Raw genomic sequence first — 23,167 nt, forward strand, 5'->3', positions numbered from 1 at the left:
TTGTCTCTTAAGATTTTAATTTTCATTCATTTTCCTGGGTCTCTGATTCTTGATTTTTCTTCGCTTTTTATTCTTATTGTTAAGGATCTACATCACAGGCTATATTTTCATTAAGCTGGAAGAAATCTGTCTCATTTTGTAGCCATCTGAGACCTTCATTGTATTGAGACTTTCTCATTGGGCATATTAAAGTGTCTTGAATACCACGCATTGATTAGCTGATTGAAACTTATACCTAAGTGTATTCGAAATTTTCAACTACTTCTTCAATCCTTGATATCTTTATATCATGTCTAGATTTTTCTTTGTATTTATTTATATACTTGACTTTATATTTATCAAACATCGGTGCCTTCATTTTGACAGAGTTCAAAGATCTAATCCTCAATAACACTAGGCTTCAAGATAATATTTTGGAATATTCTCTATACAGCACAGCTACCTGAAACACAAGTAAATTTTTAATTTGAATTCATGTGAGACAAATGAGATTCTAACTTTATTAGTTTTACAAAGTATGGCATATTGAGTTTAATAAAAAACCTTTTTAAACTTCTAAAAGATAGTTTAAAGGACCCATCTCTGTGGATCCATAAGGAAAATAATTTCAGGTGCACCCAAAGTTTTCCACAACACTACCTTTAATATGAAAAGTTTGATATACTTAAATTCTTTTAATGAGACTAACTGCAAATTTCCTAAGTTATATTGACAGAATTAAATGGGGTTTGGAAATGCATTTCCTACTATCTGGATACCTTTGTAGATTCCCGGATTCTAATCAAATTTTCTGCAGTTATTTTCATTACATTTAATTCATTTTGCAGTATATTTGCTATGTGTCTCTCATTTAACCAGGAATCATTGATTTGATTTTGTCTATTCAAACACTTTAGATGAGTTTTCTTCAGCTTAATTCTCTCAACTCTTTGTAGCTCTGAAATTCTCAGAATATCCTTTGAGATAGGAGAAGGAAAACAGTCTCTCATCTTCAAAAGAGACACTAAAACACTTGTGCTTGGTAAGAGTACTATCGTCATAATTATGAAAGGTCTGGGTACATAACTCCCAGAAGGACATGTCTGAAAAAGGTGAGTGCTGTCAGCATGTAGAGATAAGATGTTGGGCATTAGCTCTTAGGATATCAGAATGGACAGCTTCAAATATTTAGGAGATGTTTTATATATATATGAACACAGGCTTATTATGTAAAGTATCAGAGAACAGAAGGAAGATTAATTTGTAGAAGACCCAAAGAGGTAGACTTACTATAATTACATTGAAGAATAAACTGAATAAAATATGGAATAATCCACACATCAAGAAACTTTTCTTTTGGGGATCCCTGGGTGGCTCAGTGGTTTAGCGCCTACCTTCTGCTCAGGGTGTGATCCTGGAATCCGGGGATTGAGTCCCTCATCCGGCTCCCTGCATGGAGCCTGCTTCTCCCTCTGCCTGTGTCTCTGTCTCCCTCTCTCTGTGTTTCTCATGAATAAATAAATAAAATCTTTAAAAAAAAAAAAACTATTCTTTACTGCATTTTGATTTAATTCAATGAACAGTTACCCAGTTCCAACCACAGACACTATTGCACAATATATAGAAAGATAAATATAGCAAAATGTTCACTCAATTCAGATCTTAATGTCATTACCTCTGGTCTCAAGAAACGATTTTATCTGTAGACCTCTAACCATATAGCTTCTCATTCATTCTGCAGTTTGGGGCAGTTAACATCTAATATTGAATCTCCTGTTTCTTACCACAGTGGCCTATGAGCACGCCTCTATTTTGTCACTCTGACCCAAGGCAGGTGCACATGCATGGCTTAATTTTCTTTTGTCCTTACAAGACTATGTTGGGATAATAGTTCTTTACTAAAGGTTCAAAGATAACAAAATGTAGTATTAAAAGGATTATGTAAATAATTAAAATTAGCAAATAGATATGACAACTTGATATCCATGTCCCTGACACATCTTACTCAGTTCTTCACAACAGCAATTCTCAAACTTGAATGTCCATTAGAAATCATTTGGGGATCTTATTAAGATGCAGATTATGCACAGGAGGTCTCAGGTGGGGTGCAAGCTCCTAGGTGATGCTGCTGCTGCTTGTTACTACTGCCCTGCTCACCACCCTATGAGTGGCAAAGTTTTCCAAGATGCCTTTTCTTTTTTTTTTTTAACTTATTTCATTTAATTCAATTAGTTAACATATAGTACATCATGAGTTCAGATGTAGAGTTCAGTTAATCATCATCTGCATATAATACCCAGTGATCATTACATCAGTGCCTTCTTTAATGCCAGCCACTCAGTTTCATCACACCACCCATTTTCCCTCTAGCAACCTTCATTTTGTTTCCTAAGGTAAGAGTCTCTTTTCTAGATGCCTTTCTAACAAGCTAAAGGGCTTCCTCTCTTTCTGTCACTCATTTTGTGCCAAAATCCAGATTCACTCCAGGGTTCCCTTAAGCACACACGATCTGCTCAGAATCCAGTTCAGAGTGAATGAGGCACTTAAAAGGGAATAGACTTATTTCTCAACCCAAAATACTGCCCAACTTCCCAGGCCATATTTCTATCTCAAAAATGTTTGAGAGAGTGTTTTCTTGTTTTATTTCTTTGTTTTCTTTTTGTTGTTTATTTTTGTTTATTTGGGGTTTTTTGTTATTTTTTTTAGAAATTACCCAAAATCTAATGTGACCAGAAAATTCAAGGGGATAAATTACTTGTAATCAGAAAAAAAAAGAAAAAAAGAAAAAAAAAAGAAAAAGAAAAAAAAGAAAGAAAGAAAGAAATTGATAGCTTCTATTTAAAACCCTTGCCAAATTAAATAGGCAACTCCAGGAATATTTCCCTGGAAATATGTTGAGGAATTCAAAAACTTAAATAATATCACATTAAGGGCAATATCTGCTCAATCCAAGACAGCACTTATTACATCCCATCCAGATACTTCAAACAATCTCTCATCTTGATTCTGGTGGAAAGAAGAATTGCGTAACTCTCCTGCAATCTTTTGCAAGTGCTCAAAAACAACCAAACAACTACAACAAAGCAAAAACCATACACTACTCCAGAAAAATAAATATGAGTTTACAGGCACAGTGATTTAAACCCACTCTAAGAAAGAAGCATTTTTTTCTGAGGAAAGACAGAAACCTACTATAAAATATTCAACTTTCTTCATTATTACATAAAGTACTTGAACTCCTTATAATCATAGTTCCTCATCCCCTTTCAATTTCAATTTTAGTTTCAGTTATAGTTTTACAGTAGTGTAACTAAGTGCTCCTTTCTTTGACCCTCGAGTATTGGGAAACAATCCTCTTTACAGGGATTTAAAGGCTTTACCTCATATTATTCAGAAAATGGCTTACAATTTCTTTTGACTCCATGATGTATTGAGGTGTTACAGATATCTCCCCACATTTTCTCCTACTATCCTCAGTCTAAACACATATTGAAATTATAAATTAAAGATAGAAATCTTTAACCCACAGTTGGGTTTGGAAAAAAAAAAAGGAAAAGGAGATCTCCAGTTACCATAAATGAAAAGAAAGCAGAAGGTCAGTGGTAAATATATCAGCTGATTCTACAATTGCCTGGAAGCTCAGATAATGACCTTAGGAGCTACAATGTAATACCTACCAGAAGACAGGAAAGGTGGAATTAGGCTCACATAAAGTGTAGTAAAGTGTAGTGCTGGAACTAAAGATCCTCAACTAAGGCCTTTCAAAAGGCTGACCTGATTTTGGAAAGAAAATGATAAAAAATAAATAAAATAAAATAAAATAAAATAAAATAAAATAAAATAAAATAAAATAAAATAAAATAAAATAAATAAAATAAAATAAAATAAATAAAATAAAATAAAATAAAATAATAAAATAAAATAAAATAAAATGAAAACGTCAGGGAAACTTGTCACAGCTTAGAAATCTAGGCATTTAAAAAATATATCTTCAGTAAGGAATGTAAGCCTGGGATCTGAATTCACATTTCTGACAAATCAAGAGATCTAGATGAACCAAACTGATTTATGAACTGCTCTGAAGACAACTAAAACTCTGGGAACATAGAAAGAAGAAAAAGCATATTGTGACTATATTTTCTTCCACTCGTGTGGGTTGGCAATAAGTAGATGAAAACAATTATGCAAAAGAGAAGCTTCTAAATAAAAATTATAATTCATACAATGGAGAAAAACATGAAAGAAAGCTAAAACTTGTACACATACAAAGGAAAAACTTAGTAACTCGAAGAACAAAATAAATTTGAGAAATTACCGAATGCATTTTAAACTGTTACAATAGAAAGAAGAGAGATAAACTGTAATGAAAAATAGATTATTTTAAAAATTAGACCAATGAAAAATAATGAAGTAGAAATGAAAAGGAGTCACTAGATTTAAAAAATCCTGAATGTACACCTTAAATAGCATATTGGAAATATAGATTTGCAGGTCTATGTTGATTAAAAAAAACTTTTGGTTCCATTAATTTTCTCTATTGTTTTCTCTATTTCATTTATGTCTGTTTTAATATTCCTATTTCCTTCCTTCTGCTGGCTTCAGGTGTAGTTTTCTCTTCTTTTTTTAGTTCTTTAAGTTCTAAAGTTAGGTTGTTGATTTTGTTGTTGATCTTATTTTTTTAAAAATATTTTATTTATTTATTCATGAGGGACACACAGAGAGAGAGAGAGAGAGAGCCAGAGACATAGGGAGAGGGAGAAGCAAGCTCCATGCAGGGAGCCCAATGTGGGACTCGATCCTGGAGCTCCAGGATCAGGCCCTGGGCTGAACACAGATGCTTAACCACTGAGCCACCCCAGCATCCCAATCTTATTTTCTAATGTATGTATTTATAGCTATAAATTTCCCCTTTAGCATGGCTTTTGCTGTTTCCCATAATATTTGGTATACCATGGCTTCATTTTCAATCATTATTTTCTAATTTCCTTGTGACATCTTCTTTAGTCACTTGGTTTTTTAAAGTCTGTGGTCTATGATATGGACTACCATGGAAAATTTCCCACATGCACTTGCAAAGAATGAGTAGCTGTTGTTGGATGAAGTGGATAGATGTCTGTTAGATCTAACTGGTTTATTAAGTCCTTCCTTCTTTATCTTCCATCTAGTTGTTCTATCCATTATTGAGAGTGGAGGACTCGTTTCCAGCCATTATTGTAGAACCCATCAATTTCTCCATTCAATTCTATCCATTTGGGTTTCACTTATTTTGATAGTCTGTCATTAGGTATGTATGTTTTTATAATTATTATATCTTCTTATTGCATGAAATGTGTTATTAATATATAGTGCACTTCTTTGTCTTATAAACTTTTTTAAAAATTTGAAGTCTTTTATCTAATATTAGCATAGCCACTTTTGGTTACTATTTCATGGATTATCCTTTTCTATTCTTTCACTTTCAATCTATTTGTGTCTATGTATCTAAAGTGAGTCTCCTGTAGATAGCATACAATTGAGTCATTTGTTTTTATCCATTCTGCCAACACCTGACTTTTTATTGGAGAGTTTAAGCCATTTACATTTAAAGTAATGATTTCTTCATAGTTTCTAGTTTCCTATTGAAAACAGTGAGGATGCTTCCTTCTACTTTCTTTTCTTAGAACATTTACTTCACGATACACATACACACACACACACACTTTGCTTCACAGGGACATAAAGTTGCATCACACAAATTTCAATACTGCCAAACTGAAGTAAGATATTTAGGACATACATTTTTGTCAGCTAGAGGCTACAGAACATTAAAATCTAGGAGTCTCCTCATCTTGTGCATAAAATGGCCTACTAAACCAACAACAACAAATCTTAGTTAATTTATGGCTCTAGTATAGTACTGAAGAAAGTAGATTCCAGCTTTTGCAGAGTGATCACAGTCTTTGATGGGACAACTGCATGATAATGGCAACCTAAAAACCTTAAGATTTGTTTTATTTTTAGAGAGAGGGCGTGAGAGCAAGTAGGTGGGAGGCAAAGGGAAAGAGAAAGAATATTAAGCAAGCTCCATGCACCCAGCTCAGAGCCAACGAGGGGCTTGATCAAATGACCCTGAGATCATGACCTGACTAAAATCAGGAATTAGACACCTAACCAACTGAGACACCCAAGTATCTCTGAAGAGGCTCTGAATTAAAATTATCTACAAACTCTCTCCCATATTTAGAAATTCTAAATTTATTAAAAGCCCAACATGATATATCTGAAATTTCTTTTCATATTAAATATTTAATAATGTTTATTGATGGTCATGTACTTGGGATAAAAGTGGTCCAGTTAAGGCTATATTGTGGTAACTTATCATAAAACCTAAGAAGCTTATTGTTTGTCTAGAATTAAGTTTGCACAAGAAGATTAGTTAACAATAATTACTGGAGCTACAATTCTTGGCCTAGATTTAAAGTACACATATATTCTAACAATAAATATATATTTGTTGTCTGTAACATGACAAGATTAAATTTTTTAAAAGGGGAATTTTGTTTTTCTTCAATGAGAACTAAATATCTCATAAATTGGTAGTTTATTTAAGGCTCCACTCTAGGCTACTCATCAGATATAAGTAATTCATTATACAAAACACAGAGGGCAGAAGGACAAAGTTTTTAATGGTAATAATTCTGATGAAACAACTACAAAAGCTGATGTTAAAAAGTGGCAGACTCCAAGCTTAGACACTCCAGTTTTGAGAGCACCTGGGTGGCTCAGTTGGTCGGGTGTCTGACTCAGGTCATGATCTTGGGGTCATGAGAGGGAGCCCTGCATTCTGCAGAGAGTCTGCTTAGGATTCTCACTCTCCCTTTCCTTCTGCCTCTCCCCACTCCTGCAGGCTCACTCACTCTCTCTTTCTCTCTAAAATAATAAATATATAAATCTTTTAAAAAAAAGAAACTCCACTTTTAATATAACAAGAAAATTTTCTTCATTTTCAAAAATATTCCTGACAGAAAGAAATGAACAAATGGATTATAAAAGAAATTTGACTGAACTATCAAATTTATTTAACAACATAATTCCTATACCTCAGGCCCTATTTGTTCAGTTGGGATTGTCGTATCATCAAAATCATCTGGATAAAAAGGAATGTTGAAGGCACTAGGCTACCACGATGCCTAACAAAAAGATTATATTATTCAAAACATTGAAGAAAGGTAATAGGTCAGGAGAATTCCTCACAGTCTACTCCCAAGATAAATGCAGGAAGATCTCCCTGACCAACTTTGCCAGGAACTTGATGGCAGATGAATTTCATAGAACTAATGCTTATAAAAGGCTAGAGGTATAACCAGTTATGGTATACATGTGCCCATAGGACATGAAGTCTTTCTCTCTTTAAAAGCCAGTACACAGGAGCACTTGAGTGGTGCAGTTGGTTAAACGTGTGTCTCTTGGTTTTAGCTCGGGTTGTAACCTTGTGGTTGTGGGATCTTGCTCAGCATTTGGCTCCATACTCAGTGTAGAGTTCGCTTGAGACTCTCTTTCCCTCCCCCATGCTCCCAGAGCCCATGCTCTCTCTCACTCTCTCAAGTAAATAAAATCTTTAAACAAATAAAATAAAAAATAAAAGCCAATACTCAGATAGTAGTGAAGTTTCTCTTAATACGTATAATTCCCATTTGGGGGGTATCAGGGCACATTGACCAGGACAGGGGAAGTCATTTTATTTCTACTGTCAACCAAAAATTATGCAAACGTTTGCAGATTCCTTTGTGTCTCAGTCTTCTGGACAAATAGATCAAATGAATCAAATTAAACGTAAAAGAAATGGAAGAAAAAGCCCTCACTGGTTAAAAGCCTGTGACATAATATGTTAAAATGGCCTAAAGTTTTACCACTAGCTTGTTATATATTAGAGTGATGCACAAAAACAACTATGGAATCTCTCCCTTTAAACCCTTGCCGGGGGGGTGGGGGGCTCTGAATCTTGGTCTGAGATCATCTCCTATGCTTGATTTGCCCTAACGTTCTCCTAATCATTCCCAGTACTTTAAAAGAACCCCTTTCCCCAGAAACTTTAAGATATAAAAATAATAAGGGCCTGGAAAGATTTGCCAGAAGAAACCTAACACTTCCATTGACCAGAAGATTTCAACTATGTAAAAGTGCTGTGCAGAAAAGATAGGATGTCACACCATTGGGAGAGACCCTTTCAAGTGCTGCTGATCACCCATGAGGCTATCAAATTGGAAAAATCAAAAACAGTAACAACAACTGGATTCATGCTTAAGGCAAGCCAGCACTGAGGGAGAATTAGACTGGGTTTCTTACAAAGGACTTAAAATCTATGTTTTCTACAGTAACTGGTATTGGTAGTGGTACTGGCATTGGTAGTGAACTAAGAGGAGGTATTCTAGCAAAATATTATTCTGTTCACAGTAGGCTTATTATATTAAAATTACAATTTACTAAAAAGCAAATATGATAGTTTTTCCATCACTTTTTCATTTTGTACTCTCAGTAATGGTTCCCACAAACTTCTCTAAATTATACTCCTGGTATAAACAGAGCCTGGACTTATGAACCCAATAGGTTAATTGCTAACAGTAAAGTTGGGACCATATCCATTAGTGATGTTTTATAATAACCAAGTAGAAGTAATTAATATGCATCCAGGCATTCAGTCCTAAATGTGACACAAAAATATTTTAACCAGTTTGACTGGAAGGATGATGTAGAAAAGAAGAGGTCATCTATTTAAAAAACAGAAATCTGCCATTTACAGATATAGACCGATCTAATACTACCAGATTAACCTTGAGATTCAAGTTTTCTGCAGTCCCAGTACAAACTAAAACAAATATCTATTATATGGAATTTAGTTGCCTATTATAAAACTACAACTATTGATTTAGATCTGATACAAGATTTAAAACAGAGCCATATACATTAAACATCTTTTATTGGGTGCCTCATAATAAGATTTGGATACTAGATGATAGCCATGGATGTCATCTTTGTGTATCACATTTGGAAAAAATTATTGGGAAGACAGACTACTTACTAAAGGGCCTAAATTGTCGCATGAATAAGATGATACTTATGTTATCGACTGTCTCTCAGGCGAAATTTATTGAGCTTTGAAAGAAAACTTCCTAAATAAAAATTTAAATTATCAGGCTTCAGAGTTCAGCTACTCCTCAGACTTTGATTTGGTAAAATTTCATAATGAATTACCAAATAATACTCTGTTAATCATTTGAAAATGCAAGCAATAAAGCATAACAATAATTTTGTGAAATTAATATAGAACTAAAAGATTTTGTTTACTGTTAATCAAATATCAGATTTAACTGTTCACCACTAGTATGCCATATTCAAAGTTATTCCTCCAAGGCAAATTTTTAAAATTTCAGTAGATTTGTTATTCTCTGGTAATTCTAATGATTGTTTTTCTTTATAATGGACTTGCTGGATATTTAGATGGCTACAGCCTGCCCAGAGAAAGATAGAAACAGCAATGGAGACAGCTAAAAAATTGTAATGTTACTATTTTGTATTAGAGCAGGAAGGAGACTTTAAGGGCAATACAACCTAAGGAAAAAAAAAAAAAGCTTAATTCCTCCTTCTGAAAATAAGGGGAAAGACTGACATTCTATTTCTTCCATTCATCCTGGCCTTTCTCAGAAAACTTATCTTAGAAAACTTTTAAGTTCTTCCTCTGTTTCTGAAATGTATATAAATCTTTTTATTTTTTCTGGGACACCTGGGTGGCTCAGTGGTTGAGCATCTGCCTTAGCCTTAGGGCATGGTCCCGGGGTCCTGGGATCAAGTCCCATCAGGCTCCTTGCAGGGAGCCTACTTCTCCCTCTGCCTGTGTCTCTGCCTCTCTCTGTCTCTCATGAATAAATAAATAAAATATCTAAAAATATATTTTTTTTAATTTTTAATTTAAACGAAATTTAATTAACATACACTATTATTAGTTTCAGAGATAGAATTTAGTGAATCGTCAGTTGCATATAACACCCAGTGCTCATTACTTAAGCCCTCCTTAATGTCCATCATCCAATTACCCCATCCTACCCCACATCTCTCCTCCAGCAACCCTTAGTTTGTTTCCTATAGTTAAGAGTCTCTTAAGGGTTTGCCTCCTTTGATTTCATCTTATTTTTCCTTTTCTTCTCCTATGTTCATGTTTTGTTTCTTAAGTTCCACATGAGTGATGATTTGAAGGGGCACGTGCACCCCAATGTTTATAGCAGCAAGGTCCACAATAGCCAAAATATGGATGGAGCCCAGATGTCCATCAACAGATAAATGGATAAAAAAGATGTGGTGTATGTATATACTGAAATATTACTCAGCCATCAAAAAGAATCAAAATCATCATCAAAAAGCCATAATCAAAAAGCCATCAAATCATCAAAAAGGCAGAGACACAGGCAGAGGGAGAAGCAGGCTCCATGCTGGGAGACTGATGCGGAACTCGATCCTGGATCTCCAGGATCAGGCCCTGGGCTGAAGGCAGGTGCTAAACCGCTGAGCCACCCCGGCATCCCAAGATTGTTTTTCTTAAAGATCTAGAAATCATCTCTTTGAAATGTAATCAAGAATAGTGTCCCTAAGATACAAATGCAATGAAACGCCAGGACACCTGCACCCCGATGTTTATAGCAGCAATGGCCACGATAGCCAAACTGTGGAAGGAGCCTCGGTGTCCAACGAAAGATGAATGGATAAAGAAGATGTGGTTTATGTATACAATGGAATATTCCTCAGCCATTAGAAATGACAAATACCCACCATTTGCTTCAACGTGGATGGAACTGGAGGGTATTATGCTGAGTGAAGTAAGTCAGTCGGAGAAGGACAAACATTATATGTTCTCATTCATTTGGGGAATATAAATAATAGTGAAAGGGAATATAAGGGAAGGGAGAAGAAATGTGTGGGAAATATCAGAAAGGGAGACAGAACGTAAAGACTGCTAACTCTGGGAAACGAACTAGGGGTGGTAGAAGGGGAGGAGGGCGGGGGGTGGGAGTGAATGGGTGACGGGCTCTGGGTGTTATTCTGTATGTTAGTAAATTGAACACCAATAAAAAATAAATTAAAAAAAAAAATAGTGTCCCTATCTTCCAGTTTCTCCAGGAGTGTAGGAACGTAACTTCAGAAGGCTGCATTCCAACTTCCAAAATAACCTCTTTTTCTGTATAAAGCAAATTAGCTAATACATATAGTCATCCCATTACCAAGTAAACTCAGTATGAATCATACATAAGAAATAGTGTTTGTTAAGTACTCTTATTTGAGGACTAGTCATTGTTATCTTGAGAACATGTGTGTAATGAATTATATCTGCTTTACTATAAAAAAGGGTGAAATTTCTGTCTTTATAGTCACTTAGGAGATTGCCTGTGATACATACTATATTCTGAATGATGCTTATTCAGCAATAAAATTGTTTTCTTTCTCTTCTCCTTACTTTTATAGAGATATTTTCTGGTTTGGGAGATTTTGGTTTTAACTATTATTTCTCCAACAGAACTAAGCACATACATATGTTTGACATATGTATCTATGCCAAAATACAGCAGTGACTAGAGGAAATTTATTTCCATATGAAGGAAATGCAATGAATTTATGTATCAGTTTGGGGGAAATTATCTTTACAATATTGAATCTTTCAATTCATGAACAATAATTTAGTTTATTTCTAAATTGTAATTCTGCATTGAAATCATTTTTCTGTTGTCTTGTTTTTTCTCTTTTGTCTTCAACATATTAATCATAGTTATTTAAAATCCTTTGTTAGTTGAAACATCTGGATCATATGTGCATCTTCATCTATTGTCTTTCCTTGTGATTATCAGTCATATTTACAAATGCTTTTAACATATGTTTATGCTGAGCACTGTATTAATTCTTCTTTCACCAGGGTGTTTCAGATCTTTAGTCTAACAAGGGAATAAACAGAATAACTTAATCAAGTAACATATATAACTAAATTGAGTTTGGAACTTGAGTTTTACAAACATTAAATCTTCTATTTCACCTTTGTTCCTAGAATATGTCCTTCTAGGGCCTGATTACAAGCCTGGCAGGTCTCTCTGACTCCAGTCCTAAAAGCTGAGTAGACCCAGTTCTGACCTTCTTGGGTTCCATCCAGCTTTCCAACCTCCATTCATGGCTGGCCTAAAAATCTGATAGATCTTTTTTTTTTTTAAGACTTTATTTATGTATTCATGAGAGACACAGAGAGAGAGGCAGAGACACAGGCAGAGGGAGAAGCAGGCCCCATGCAAGGAGACTGACGTGGGACTCGATCCTGGGACTCCAGGATCATGCCCAGGGTGTAAGGCAGGCGCTAAACCATTAAGCCACCCAGGGATCCCCAAATCTGTTAGATCTTAAGGAAAAGAGAAGAAAGTGTTCAAGGCAGGTATGCTTCCTGTCAATTTTTTTCCCCCAAGTCACATGAAACTGTGGGAGGTTCTGCATTTTAGAAGCTTTTTGCCTATCTCCTTAGCTCCCATTCAACAGTTAATTCAGCAACTGTGTACCATGAAGAAACCTGCATATGCACTTTATTCAGTCTCTTCAAGTTTCTAATTTTCCTAGCAATCTCATAAAACCAGTAAAACTTCGCTTTTCCTTTTTGTCCAAGCCGAAGTCTTCCACCGGGGCATGTATCCAGTATTTGCACATAGCCCCAAAGTATAAAATGGTTAGAGATTGTCTAGGTGGGTTCACTTCAAATACCTCCCAAAAAGTTTAGTTCATTTTAGTCTTTTAAGATTTATTTATTTATTTGACAGAGAATGAGCACAAGCATGATTGGGGAATGGGGCAGAGGGAGATGGAGAGAGAATATCTCAAGTGGTGGGCTCAGATCTCAAGACCTCTAGTCCATTTTATTTAATTGCTCCCAATGCTTTCTGATTTCATTACAAAAATGACTTGTGTAATTAAGTTTATTTTTTTTTTCTTCCTGGTTTTTCCAATGGGACCATTGGCTAGTCACTAAAACTGCCATTCTATCAGAAACAGTATTTTATAACACTTACATATCCATAGTAATTGCCCCAATTATCACATCTCCATTTTTGTGACACTCTGATTTTATTACCCTTTTAAAGAAAATAGGTTTTTGGGGGCACCTCGGTGGCCCAGTCAGTTGAGTGGCTGCCTTCACCTCAGATCATAATCCGAGGGTCCTTGGATCAAGGCCCATATTGGGCTCCCTGCTCAGCAGAGAGCCTACCTCTCTCTGTCTCCCTTCTGCTGCTCCCCTTGTTTGTGCTTTTTCTCTGTCAAATAAATAAATCTTTTTTTAAATAGGCTTTTCCTTTTTGTAGACCAGTTTTAAGTTTACAGAAAAAATATGAAAAAAATATGAATGAAAACCCTTGTCCATATTTTCTATTATTAACATATTACATTGGTGTGGTAGGTTTGTTACAGTTGATTAATCAATAATGATACACTACAATTAACCAAAATTCATAGCATACATTATGATTCACTCTTTGTGTTGTAAATTCCATGTGTCTTTACAAATGCATAACGGCACATATACACCATTACAGTATTATACAGAATGGTTTCATTGTCCTAAAACTCCTAGTTTTCTCACATATCCAACCTTCCCTCCCACCCCATAGAACTCTGGCAATTATTGAGCTTTTACTGTCTCTAGAGTTTTGCCTTTTCCAGAAAGTTATACTGTTGGAATAATATTAGATTAAGTATTAAGTATGTAGCCTCTTCAAACTTACTTCTTTCACTTAGCAATATGCATTTAGGTTTCCCTCACATCTTTTCATGGCTTGATAGCTCATATCTTTTTACTGTTGAATAACAGTCCATTGCACGGGTGTCCCACAGTTTGCTTATCCATTCATCTATTGAAGAGTATTTGACTGCTTCCAATCTTTGGCAATTTAAATAAAGCTGCTATAAAAATCATATGCAGGCTCTTTTGTAGATGTGAATTGAAAATTTAGGTCTCATTTGGAAAATAACTAGAACCATTATTGCTGGATTGTATGGTGAGATTATGTTTAACTTTGTAAGAAACTGCCAAACTGAATTCCAAAGCAAGTTTTACCATTCCCACCAGCATGGAATGACAGTTCTTGCTTCTCCATACCCTTGACAGAATATGGTTTTGTTAGTGATATGGATTTTAGTTATTCTAATAAGTGCTTAGTATTATCTCATTGTTTTATTCTGCAGTTATAGAACATTGAGCACCATTGCATATGCTTATTTGCCAGCTGTGTATCTCTGGTGAAAGTGTCTGTTCAGATTTATCTATTATCTATCTATCTATCTATCTATCTATCTATCTATCTATCTATCTATCATCTATCTATCTATCTATCGATCGATCGATCGATCGAGACGAGGAGGGACAGAGGAAGAGAGCGAATCTTAAGCAGGCTCCATACACAGCTGAATGTGGGGCTCAATCTCATCCGGAGATCATGACCAAGACAAAATCAAGTCAGATGCTTAACTGACTAAGCTATCCAGGTACATCCTTTTATCCATTTTAGATGGGTTGTTTTCTTATTTTTTTTTTTTATTTTTTATTGTATTTTTTTGGTTATTAGTATTTTATCTGATAACCATTTTGAAGATATTTCTCCTGGTCTGTAACTTATCTTTTCAATCTCTTAATATAGTCTATTAAATGCCTTTCACAGAGCAAAACTTTTAAGTCCAATATATCATTTTTTTTCTTCCATGGTTCTTGCCTTGGTGTTCGATCTGTCATTACCAAAACGAATGTCACCTAGATTTTCTTCTGTTATCTTCCACAAATTTTAGAGTTGTACACAATTTAATTTAGATCTAGAATCCATTTTGAGTTGATTTTTGTGAAACGTTTAGAGTCTGTGTATACTCATTTTTTTTTTTTTACGTGAAGATATCCAATTGTTCTAGCAGTATTTGTTGAGATTAACCTTTCCTCTTTTGTCAAGGGTGAGTTGACTATATTTGTATATGCCTATTTCTTGGCTATTTGTCCCATTAATCTATTTGTTTATTGTTTCATCGATACCACACTGTTTTGATTATTATATCTTTACGTAATCCTGAAATCAGGTAGAGTCAGTCTTCTAACTTTGTCTTATCTTAAACACTGAGGTCTTTTGTCTTTCCATGTAAACTTCAGAATCAGATGCCTGTATCTGCAAAATAATTTGCTGGGACTTTGGAATTACACTGAATCCACAAATCAAGTTCTTTATTACCCTGCTGATGTGAAAGATTATACTAATTGGTTTTCACATGTTGAACTAATTATATTTGCACAGAATAAGTACCACTAGGTTAAAGTGTATAATTATATTTATACATTGTTCCATTCGACTTGTTAATATTTTTTAAGGACTCTTAGATCTATGTTCATGAGAGATACTGTCCTTTAGTTTTTATTTCTTATGTCTTTTTCTGCCTTTGGTATTAGGATAATGCTTGCCTTGTAAAATGAGTTAGGAACTACTCTCTATTCTACTATTTCTGAAAGAAATCTTAGAGAATTGGTAATATTTTCTTCTTTAAATGTTTGACAGACTTCACCAGTGAAACTATCTAGGCCTTGGTGATTTCTGTTTTGAAAAGCTTTAGTTAATGATTCAATTTTTGGTAGATATAGGCTTATTGAGATTATCTTTTTCTCCTTGTATAAGCTTTGGTACTGTATCTTTCAAGAAATTATTCCATTTCATCCAGGTTATCAAGTTTGTGGACATAAAGATGGTCACAGTGTTCTTTTATTACTCTCTAATGTTCATGGAATCTCTAGTGATGGCCCCCGTCTCATTTATGATATTCTTGGTTAGCTTGGCTCGAAGTTTATTAGTTTTATTGATCTTTTCAAGGAGCCATTGTTTGGTTTTGTTGATTTTCTCTACTTATTTGCTTTTCCTGTTATCAGTTTCATTGATTTCTTCTTTCTGGTTTTTCTTTTCTTCTGCTTATATTGGATTTAATTTTTCTTCTTTTGCAAGGTGGAAGCACAGATAATATTTTAAACTTTTTTTTTGTCCAAACACATTCACTAAATTCTATAACTTTTTGTCTAAGTATTGATTTTCTTACATCTTGCAAATCTTGGTAAGTTTACATTTTTATTTAGTTTATAACTGTTTTAAATTGTTCTTCAGATTTTTGTCCCTTGTGTTATTTAAATGGATTTTGTTTAATCTTCAATTTTTTTGAGATTTTCTATCTCTTTCTGTAATTAATTTTGAGCTTAAATCCATCATGCTCTGAGAGCATACTTTGTAATAATTTCTATCCCTTTAAACTTGTTCATGAATGTTTTATGTTCCAGATTATGACCTATCTTGACAAATATTCTATATAAGCATGAGAAGCATGTGTATTCTGTTTTTAGATGAAGTATTCTATAAACATCAATTACATTAATTACAAATGTCAATACATCAATCTATGGTGCTATCCATTTCAACTATATCCTTCTATATCCTATATTACTTCTGCCTGGTGATTCTATCAACTGCTAAAAGTGAAGTCAAAAGCAATAATAGTGAACTCATCTATTTCATATCGCTATTCTATCAGTTTTTGTCTTATATACTTTGACACTATCTTCTTAGGTACATACATATTAGGATCAGTTATGTTTTTGTGGAAAATTGCACCCTTTATCATTATTAATGTCCTCTTCATCCCTGATAATTTTTCTTGTTCTAAATCAGCTTTGTCTGAAATTAATATTCTACTTTTCCTTCGATTAATATTATCATGGTATGTCTTTCTCCATGCCTTCAATATTTCTATGTCTTAATCTTTAAAATGGATTTCTTGTGGATAAAATACAGATGACCTTTCTTTTCATCCATCCAAATGACACTAACTTTAAATTTTTATATTGAAGTCCATTCACATTTAAAGTGATTGTTGATATAATAGGACCAATATTTATATTTGTAACTGTTTTCCATTCACTGCCTTTATTGTTTTCATCCTTTTCTGCCTTCTCTGGTTTAGCTGAGCATTTTATATAATTTCATTTTCTCTCTTCTCTTAGTCCATACTTTCTTTACTTTTTAAAAATTATTCTTAAGAAGTGTCACAGAGTTTGCAATAAACACTTAGCAACTTACAACTAATCTAAATCCACTTTCAAATAGTGAATTACTTCACAGGTAATGCAGATAACTAACACAAAAATATTCCTGATTCCTTTTTCCTATCCCTATCATACATTTATCAATAAATTATAAAAGCCAAATATATCATTGCTATTATTTTGAACATATTATCTGTTGTAATAATTAACAATAAAAAATAAAAGATTTTAAAATATTTTATTTTACCTTCATCTATTCCATCTCTAAGATTTTCCTTTTCTTTTTGCAGATTTGAGTTTCTAATCTATATCATTTTCTTTCTCTCTGAGGAACCCTTTAACATTTTTTGCAAGGCAGGTCTGGTAAAGATAAGTTCTCTCCATTTTCTTTCTCAGAGGAAGTCTTTATTTCTTGTTCACTTATGAAGAAAACTTCATCTAGCTTAATGTGTTTTTTTTTCTTTCAATACTTTAGTTCATTCTACTCTTTTTTTACATGGTTTCTCAGAAGAAATTTGACATAATTCTTAACCTTGTTCAGTATAGGTGTTACTTTTCATTGCCATCTTCAACATTGTTTGTCTTTGATTATATATAGAGTGACTATGATATGCCTACTTTTAGATTTTTTGGAATTTATCTTATTTTGTGTTCTCACAGCTTCTTGCATCTGAGATTTACTATCTGTCACTAATTTTGGAAGATTCTCAACTATTGTAACTCCCAATATTCTATATTTAATAGTCAGTTTCTCTCTTCACATCTTCTCATTATGCCTCTTACATGTTTTGTAACCATCCCACAGTTCTTGAATATTCTGTTGCCTTTTTCCCCCTATACTTTTTTCTTCTTTGTTTTTCAGTGTGGTATTTGTATTGCCATGTCTTCAAGCTCACTGATTCTTTTTTGGTCCTGGACCAGTCTGCTGATGAAACCATGAAAAGAATTTTTCATTTCTGTTACAGTTCTTTTTCCCAACATTTCCTTTTGATTCTTTAGAGTTTTCATCTCTTTGCTTCCATTAGCTTTCTTGCATGTTGTCTACTTTTCTTATTATTATAGTTCTTCACATTTTATTGATAGTTATCTTAAATTCCTGTTGTGATAATTCCAAAATTTCTGTCATATGTGTGTCCAGTGTTGTTGCTTGTTTTGTTTATTCAGCTGTATTTTTGCCTTTTTAGTAGGTCTTATTATTCTTCAATGAATGCTATACATGATGTATCAGGTTTAAAAAGAAAAAGAAAAAAAAAGAAAAAATTGAAGTTAATAAGTCCTTAGTGTGAGGCTTAATGTTTATCTGGCTAGAAGTTAGTCTGTGTTTGCTGAACCTATACTATCAAACACTAAACTTTTTCCAGTGTTCTTGTTTTTGTCTTTCCTGTGGTCTTTGGTCTCCCAAGAGACTGTGTTAAATAAGGTCTAAGCTTTTCAGTTATTTCAGCTAATCACTATTATTATAGTGGTAAAGTATAGAAAAGGTGAAGCAGTCTGTAATCATATGATTAAATCTTAGTCTTTTAATCTGTTCCCTGGGGTTATGACATTCACAAGGATTTCTCAGTGTTGTTGCTGTGGATTTTGTTGTTGTTGTTGTTGTTGTTTTGCCCCCTGTAGTTGTAACAGGACAGCTAATAGGACTGGAATTGGGCTTTCTTTTTTCCCTTGTATTGAAAGCTAGAAGAAGTTGTAGTTGGTTATTTCCTTTTTCCCAGCACTGCTAGGTCCTGATAAAATAGTTTCTCTTGATGGCAGCCTCTTAAGCAGAAAAAAATGATCTGGGTGTAGATGAAAAGGTTACCTTTCTCTCTCCTTTTCTTAGAGGTTGGAGATTTTTCTCCAGTCTTCAATCTGAGAACCTTGTGGGGCAACTAGAGATAAAACTCACAAAAGCTTTTAGAACTCCAATCCCACTCCCCACCCTTGCCACCACCACCAAGGCTAGGCTTCCAGGAGTTTTAGCTAAGTTTAGCTCTTGAACTAGTCAGGGCTCAGTCTCTAGCAATTAGTAATTACCTTTAAGTATTCCTACCAGTTGCTGACTCCATTTACTGCTCGAATTGAGCTGTAATTTTCTATATTCATCTGTCTTTCCAGTTTGGGAAGTAATGAATTTCCTTGTGTTCTCAATTCTCTAAAGAATCCAAGAAGAGTTGTATATTTTCAGGGTTTTTTTTCCAACTTTTTTTGTGAGGAAGAATATGATGACACCTATGGAAAGTCTTATTATCTCTCCAATGTTTCCTTCTCAAGGTCCCCAACAGTAACAGTGTAAAAATCCTCTCTACTTCTAGCTTTCCCCTAATGTTTCTACTGTATTTCCATGTTGTACTTTGACTTAACAAGGCTGTTAAACTCATGCCCTACTTCTGTTGCCCACTCCATTTCCTTTCCTTCTTGTCCACTCTTAATGGCTCAGGAGAAAAAAGAATAATGGGTTTTCTTCCTTCCTCTTTTGATTTTAATGGAACATTTTATGTCATATTTGAGGTTTTGCTATCCCATAATTTATGACAGTGATTTTACAAGTATGCTAGAATGAGAAGATGGACTCTTAGATTCAAGTGAGCTGAGGTATTTAAAAACTTCTTATCTCAAGAAAAAGGAACATTTATTTTTTGTTGGGAAGTAAAAAATAATTTCAAATGATAGTCAAAGCTAAGTGGTTACATTTTCACTCTGGCACATATCAATCCTCCTGAAAGATTAACCATTTTTAAAAATAAGTATAAAGACAAAAGAAAATATTTTACAGACTATAAAATTAAAACTCAACTTATTTCATAAAAATATTATCTATATATGCTTACTGAATATTCCTATATTATAGTGTACTTTTCACAAATTTTGTCTTAGTTTCCTTTTAAATTTTTTCTCATGTGAATGGTTATATAAGGCTCAAAAATGTCAAAAATAATAAAGTCAAAGAATTCCTCACTTTGGAAATAAAACAGCTTCTTTAGAGTCAACAAGTATGGAAATAAAATAGGATGAGCTAGCCTTTAGCTTCAAGCTTTAGCATTTTACTTTGAACCATATTTTAAGAGATGTGAAAAATATTCTTTTAAAAATGAATAACAGTAATCCAATGCAATCAATGGTAACAATAAAACATAATTAGCTGATCCGCATAGTGGAAAAACTTTTGATTGCATATATGCAAGATGAGATGTAGCAAATCCATATGCCTGCAAACTAAGCAGCAATCTCAACAAATATGTTATTTCAGTTCAAAGTAAGTGAGATGTGGCTAACTGAGACATCAAAGCCAAAGTTTTTAACATTAGTAAGTTTGGGTATGACTGCTTGTAGAGGCAATGGTTGAAATAAAATCTATTTATTCCTATTTAATGAGCAACTATTATATGCCAGTCATTGTCCTATTGACATACCATGCTCTCAGGAACTTACATTGCCATATAAGGTAGAAGTAAATGAAATAGATAAATAGATGTATACTTTGAAATGTTATAATTACAACAAAAAACAAAGAATAAAGAAAGTATGATAGTTTTGGCCTGGTCAAGAAATATGTGAAAATTTGTTTGAAGAAGGGACTGAGACCTGAATGATAGCAAACAGTTAACCAGAAAAAAACAAACTGGATGAGCGTGCCAGTCAAAAGAAACAATGTTGGTACAATTTCAATGCCCAGAAAACACAAGTGTGAAGGAACCAAAGTCCATGTGATTGAAGTACAGAGGATGGGGCAGCTTGAAAGAAAATGAGACCAATAAGCCCAATTACAAAAGGCTTTTGAAGATTCTGTCTCTTTTTAAGAGGAAAGAACAGCATTTGAAGTATTTAAGTATAAAGGAGCATTGGAAGAAAATGAAGGTATTTTGATTAAACTCACATCTCTAAAGAATCGCTCTAGAAGGGATGTTGAAACAAGACATAAAGAGATAAGGAGACACAGGTAGAGTCATTTGGCAATCATTTCAGTATTCAAGAAACAGTAAGTTTGATAAGAGGGAAGAGATGCAGAAAAGTAAACCAACTCAAGAGATATTTAGGAGGTAAAATTAACAGAAGTGATGTTATTAATCATCAGGTCTGTAGCATATTAAAAAAAAAACTTGGCAATCCTCAGGCTTATAACAACAAATACATATTTTCATCCTCACACTCCTCAGATTTGCTAGTATGCAAATGCACTACCATTTACTTTATCTAAACTGGACTTGTTGGGGGATTCCTGGGTGGCTCAGTGGTTTAGTGCCTGTCTTCAGCCCAGGGCGTGATCCTGGAGACCTGGGTTCGAGTGCCATGTCGGGCTCCCTGCACGGAGCCTGCTAATCCCTGTGTCTGTGCCTCTCTCTTTCTCTCTCTCTGTGTCTCTCATGAATAAATAAATAAAATCTTTTTTGAATAAATAAATAAATAAATAAATAAATAAATAAATAAATAAATCAAACTGGACTTGTCTGATCCTTAATGTACTCCAGGCTACTGGCTGGTTTCAGGCAGGTCTGCTCCTCTGCCATTATTCTGAGGTTTCGGATTAAGAGTGTGCAGTTATTTGGGGACATGCTGTTTTCATGATGGTTCAAAACAATGCAAGAGGGCAAGCTTAATCACGCCAGTGGAGTAGGGCACTATGAGGGAAATATTGTAAAATAAGAAATGGTGTGGATATATAATCCTACCATAGGGGAGTAAAGAATTTGAACCATAATTCCAATTTACTAAATTTATGTATATAATATGCTGGTTATGGGAGGTGTAGGGATCCAGAATGATCTCCATATTTGCATAATCTAAGAGGAGAACTTAAGTAAACAACTAGATTTAAGCCTCAAACTCAAAGAGGTAGATGCTGTGAATGAAAGTATGGATGGCTTCTTTGTATAAGCAGCAATTTCAGCTTAGATATAGACAAAATTTCTCAGGTAAACCGCAAAATGAGAAAATGGTAAAACAGAAAGTTGATATTGAGGAACCCAAATATTTTATATTTGGATAAAGAGCTATGCACTTGTAAAAAGATAGTAAATGATTTGCTAGAGAGGAAGAAGGAAAAGTAGATTACTTTATATAAGCCTAGCAAGCATCAAGATAGTGTCAAGAGAAGAAAAAAACACGCTTATTGTATTTAGTTACATGAGGGTTTACTGCCAATTTAGGAGGAACAATTTGGGTGAGTGATGGGGTTTAGCATTAGAATTATAGTTTTTAAGAGTGAGTGACTAGTAAATAAATGAAGGTAACACTTAGAACACTTCAGAATTTTGCTAGAAAAGTCATAAAAACAGAATAGTATCTTGAGATATAAGAGAATGGTGGGAGGAATTTGTTTTTCTTACTCTTATTTTCTTTTCAAAGGGCAGTGTTAAGTGTACTTAAAATCCAGTGGAAAATGTTCATCTTCAAAAAAGTAGCCGAATATTCAGAAGACTGAGAGAGTAACCTCCATGCAAGAGAAAATATATTCCAAGGCATATTAGGTATAATTTAGCTTAATTAATGAGTTAAATGAGAAAGAAAGATAAAATGAAAGTCAGATAAGACAGAAAAATGAAGACATTAGAAATCCCAAATTCAAGAAAATGGAGTCAATAAACAATTTAGAATGAGTGTAAAGAGAATTTAGTCTTCACCAAATCACCATTAACTTGATGAATCATAAAATCTGGGTATCAAAAGATAACTAATTTTATTATAGAATACAAACACACACACATAGTGAAGAAGTAGAAAATCTAAAGTAATCTATAAAATAACCTCTTAAAACTAATTATTGAATTAGGAAGTTTGTGGGTGGTGGGGCCATTTTTCTCATACCTTTAAAAGCCCCCTAGTGGCATTTTTATACCACTTCCTAGGTCCTTTCAGTGTATTAAATCTTGTATTTTAAGAGATACCCACAAATTGATAACCTCTAATTTATCCAACTTTAGTTTCAAGACCCCTTGATATCCCTTGCACATGTTCCCAGCTGGCATGCACAAGTAAGGTCTTACCTTTTGGGGTTATAGCTACTTTCACGCCTTATCAGACTCTACTTATCCTTAAATACCTGTTATAACTTAATCCTATTAACTGGGATTTGGACAAGAAGGGAAAGTGAGTACATATTAT

Source organism: Canis lupus, chromosome 11 (assembly GCF_011100685.1).
Source record: "Canis lupus familiaris isolate Mischka breed German Shepherd chromosome 11, alternate assembly UU_Cfam_GSD_1.0, whole genome shotgun sequence".
Taxonomy (NCBI): domain Eukaryota; kingdom Metazoa; phylum Chordata; class Mammalia; order Carnivora; family Canidae; genus Canis; species Canis lupus.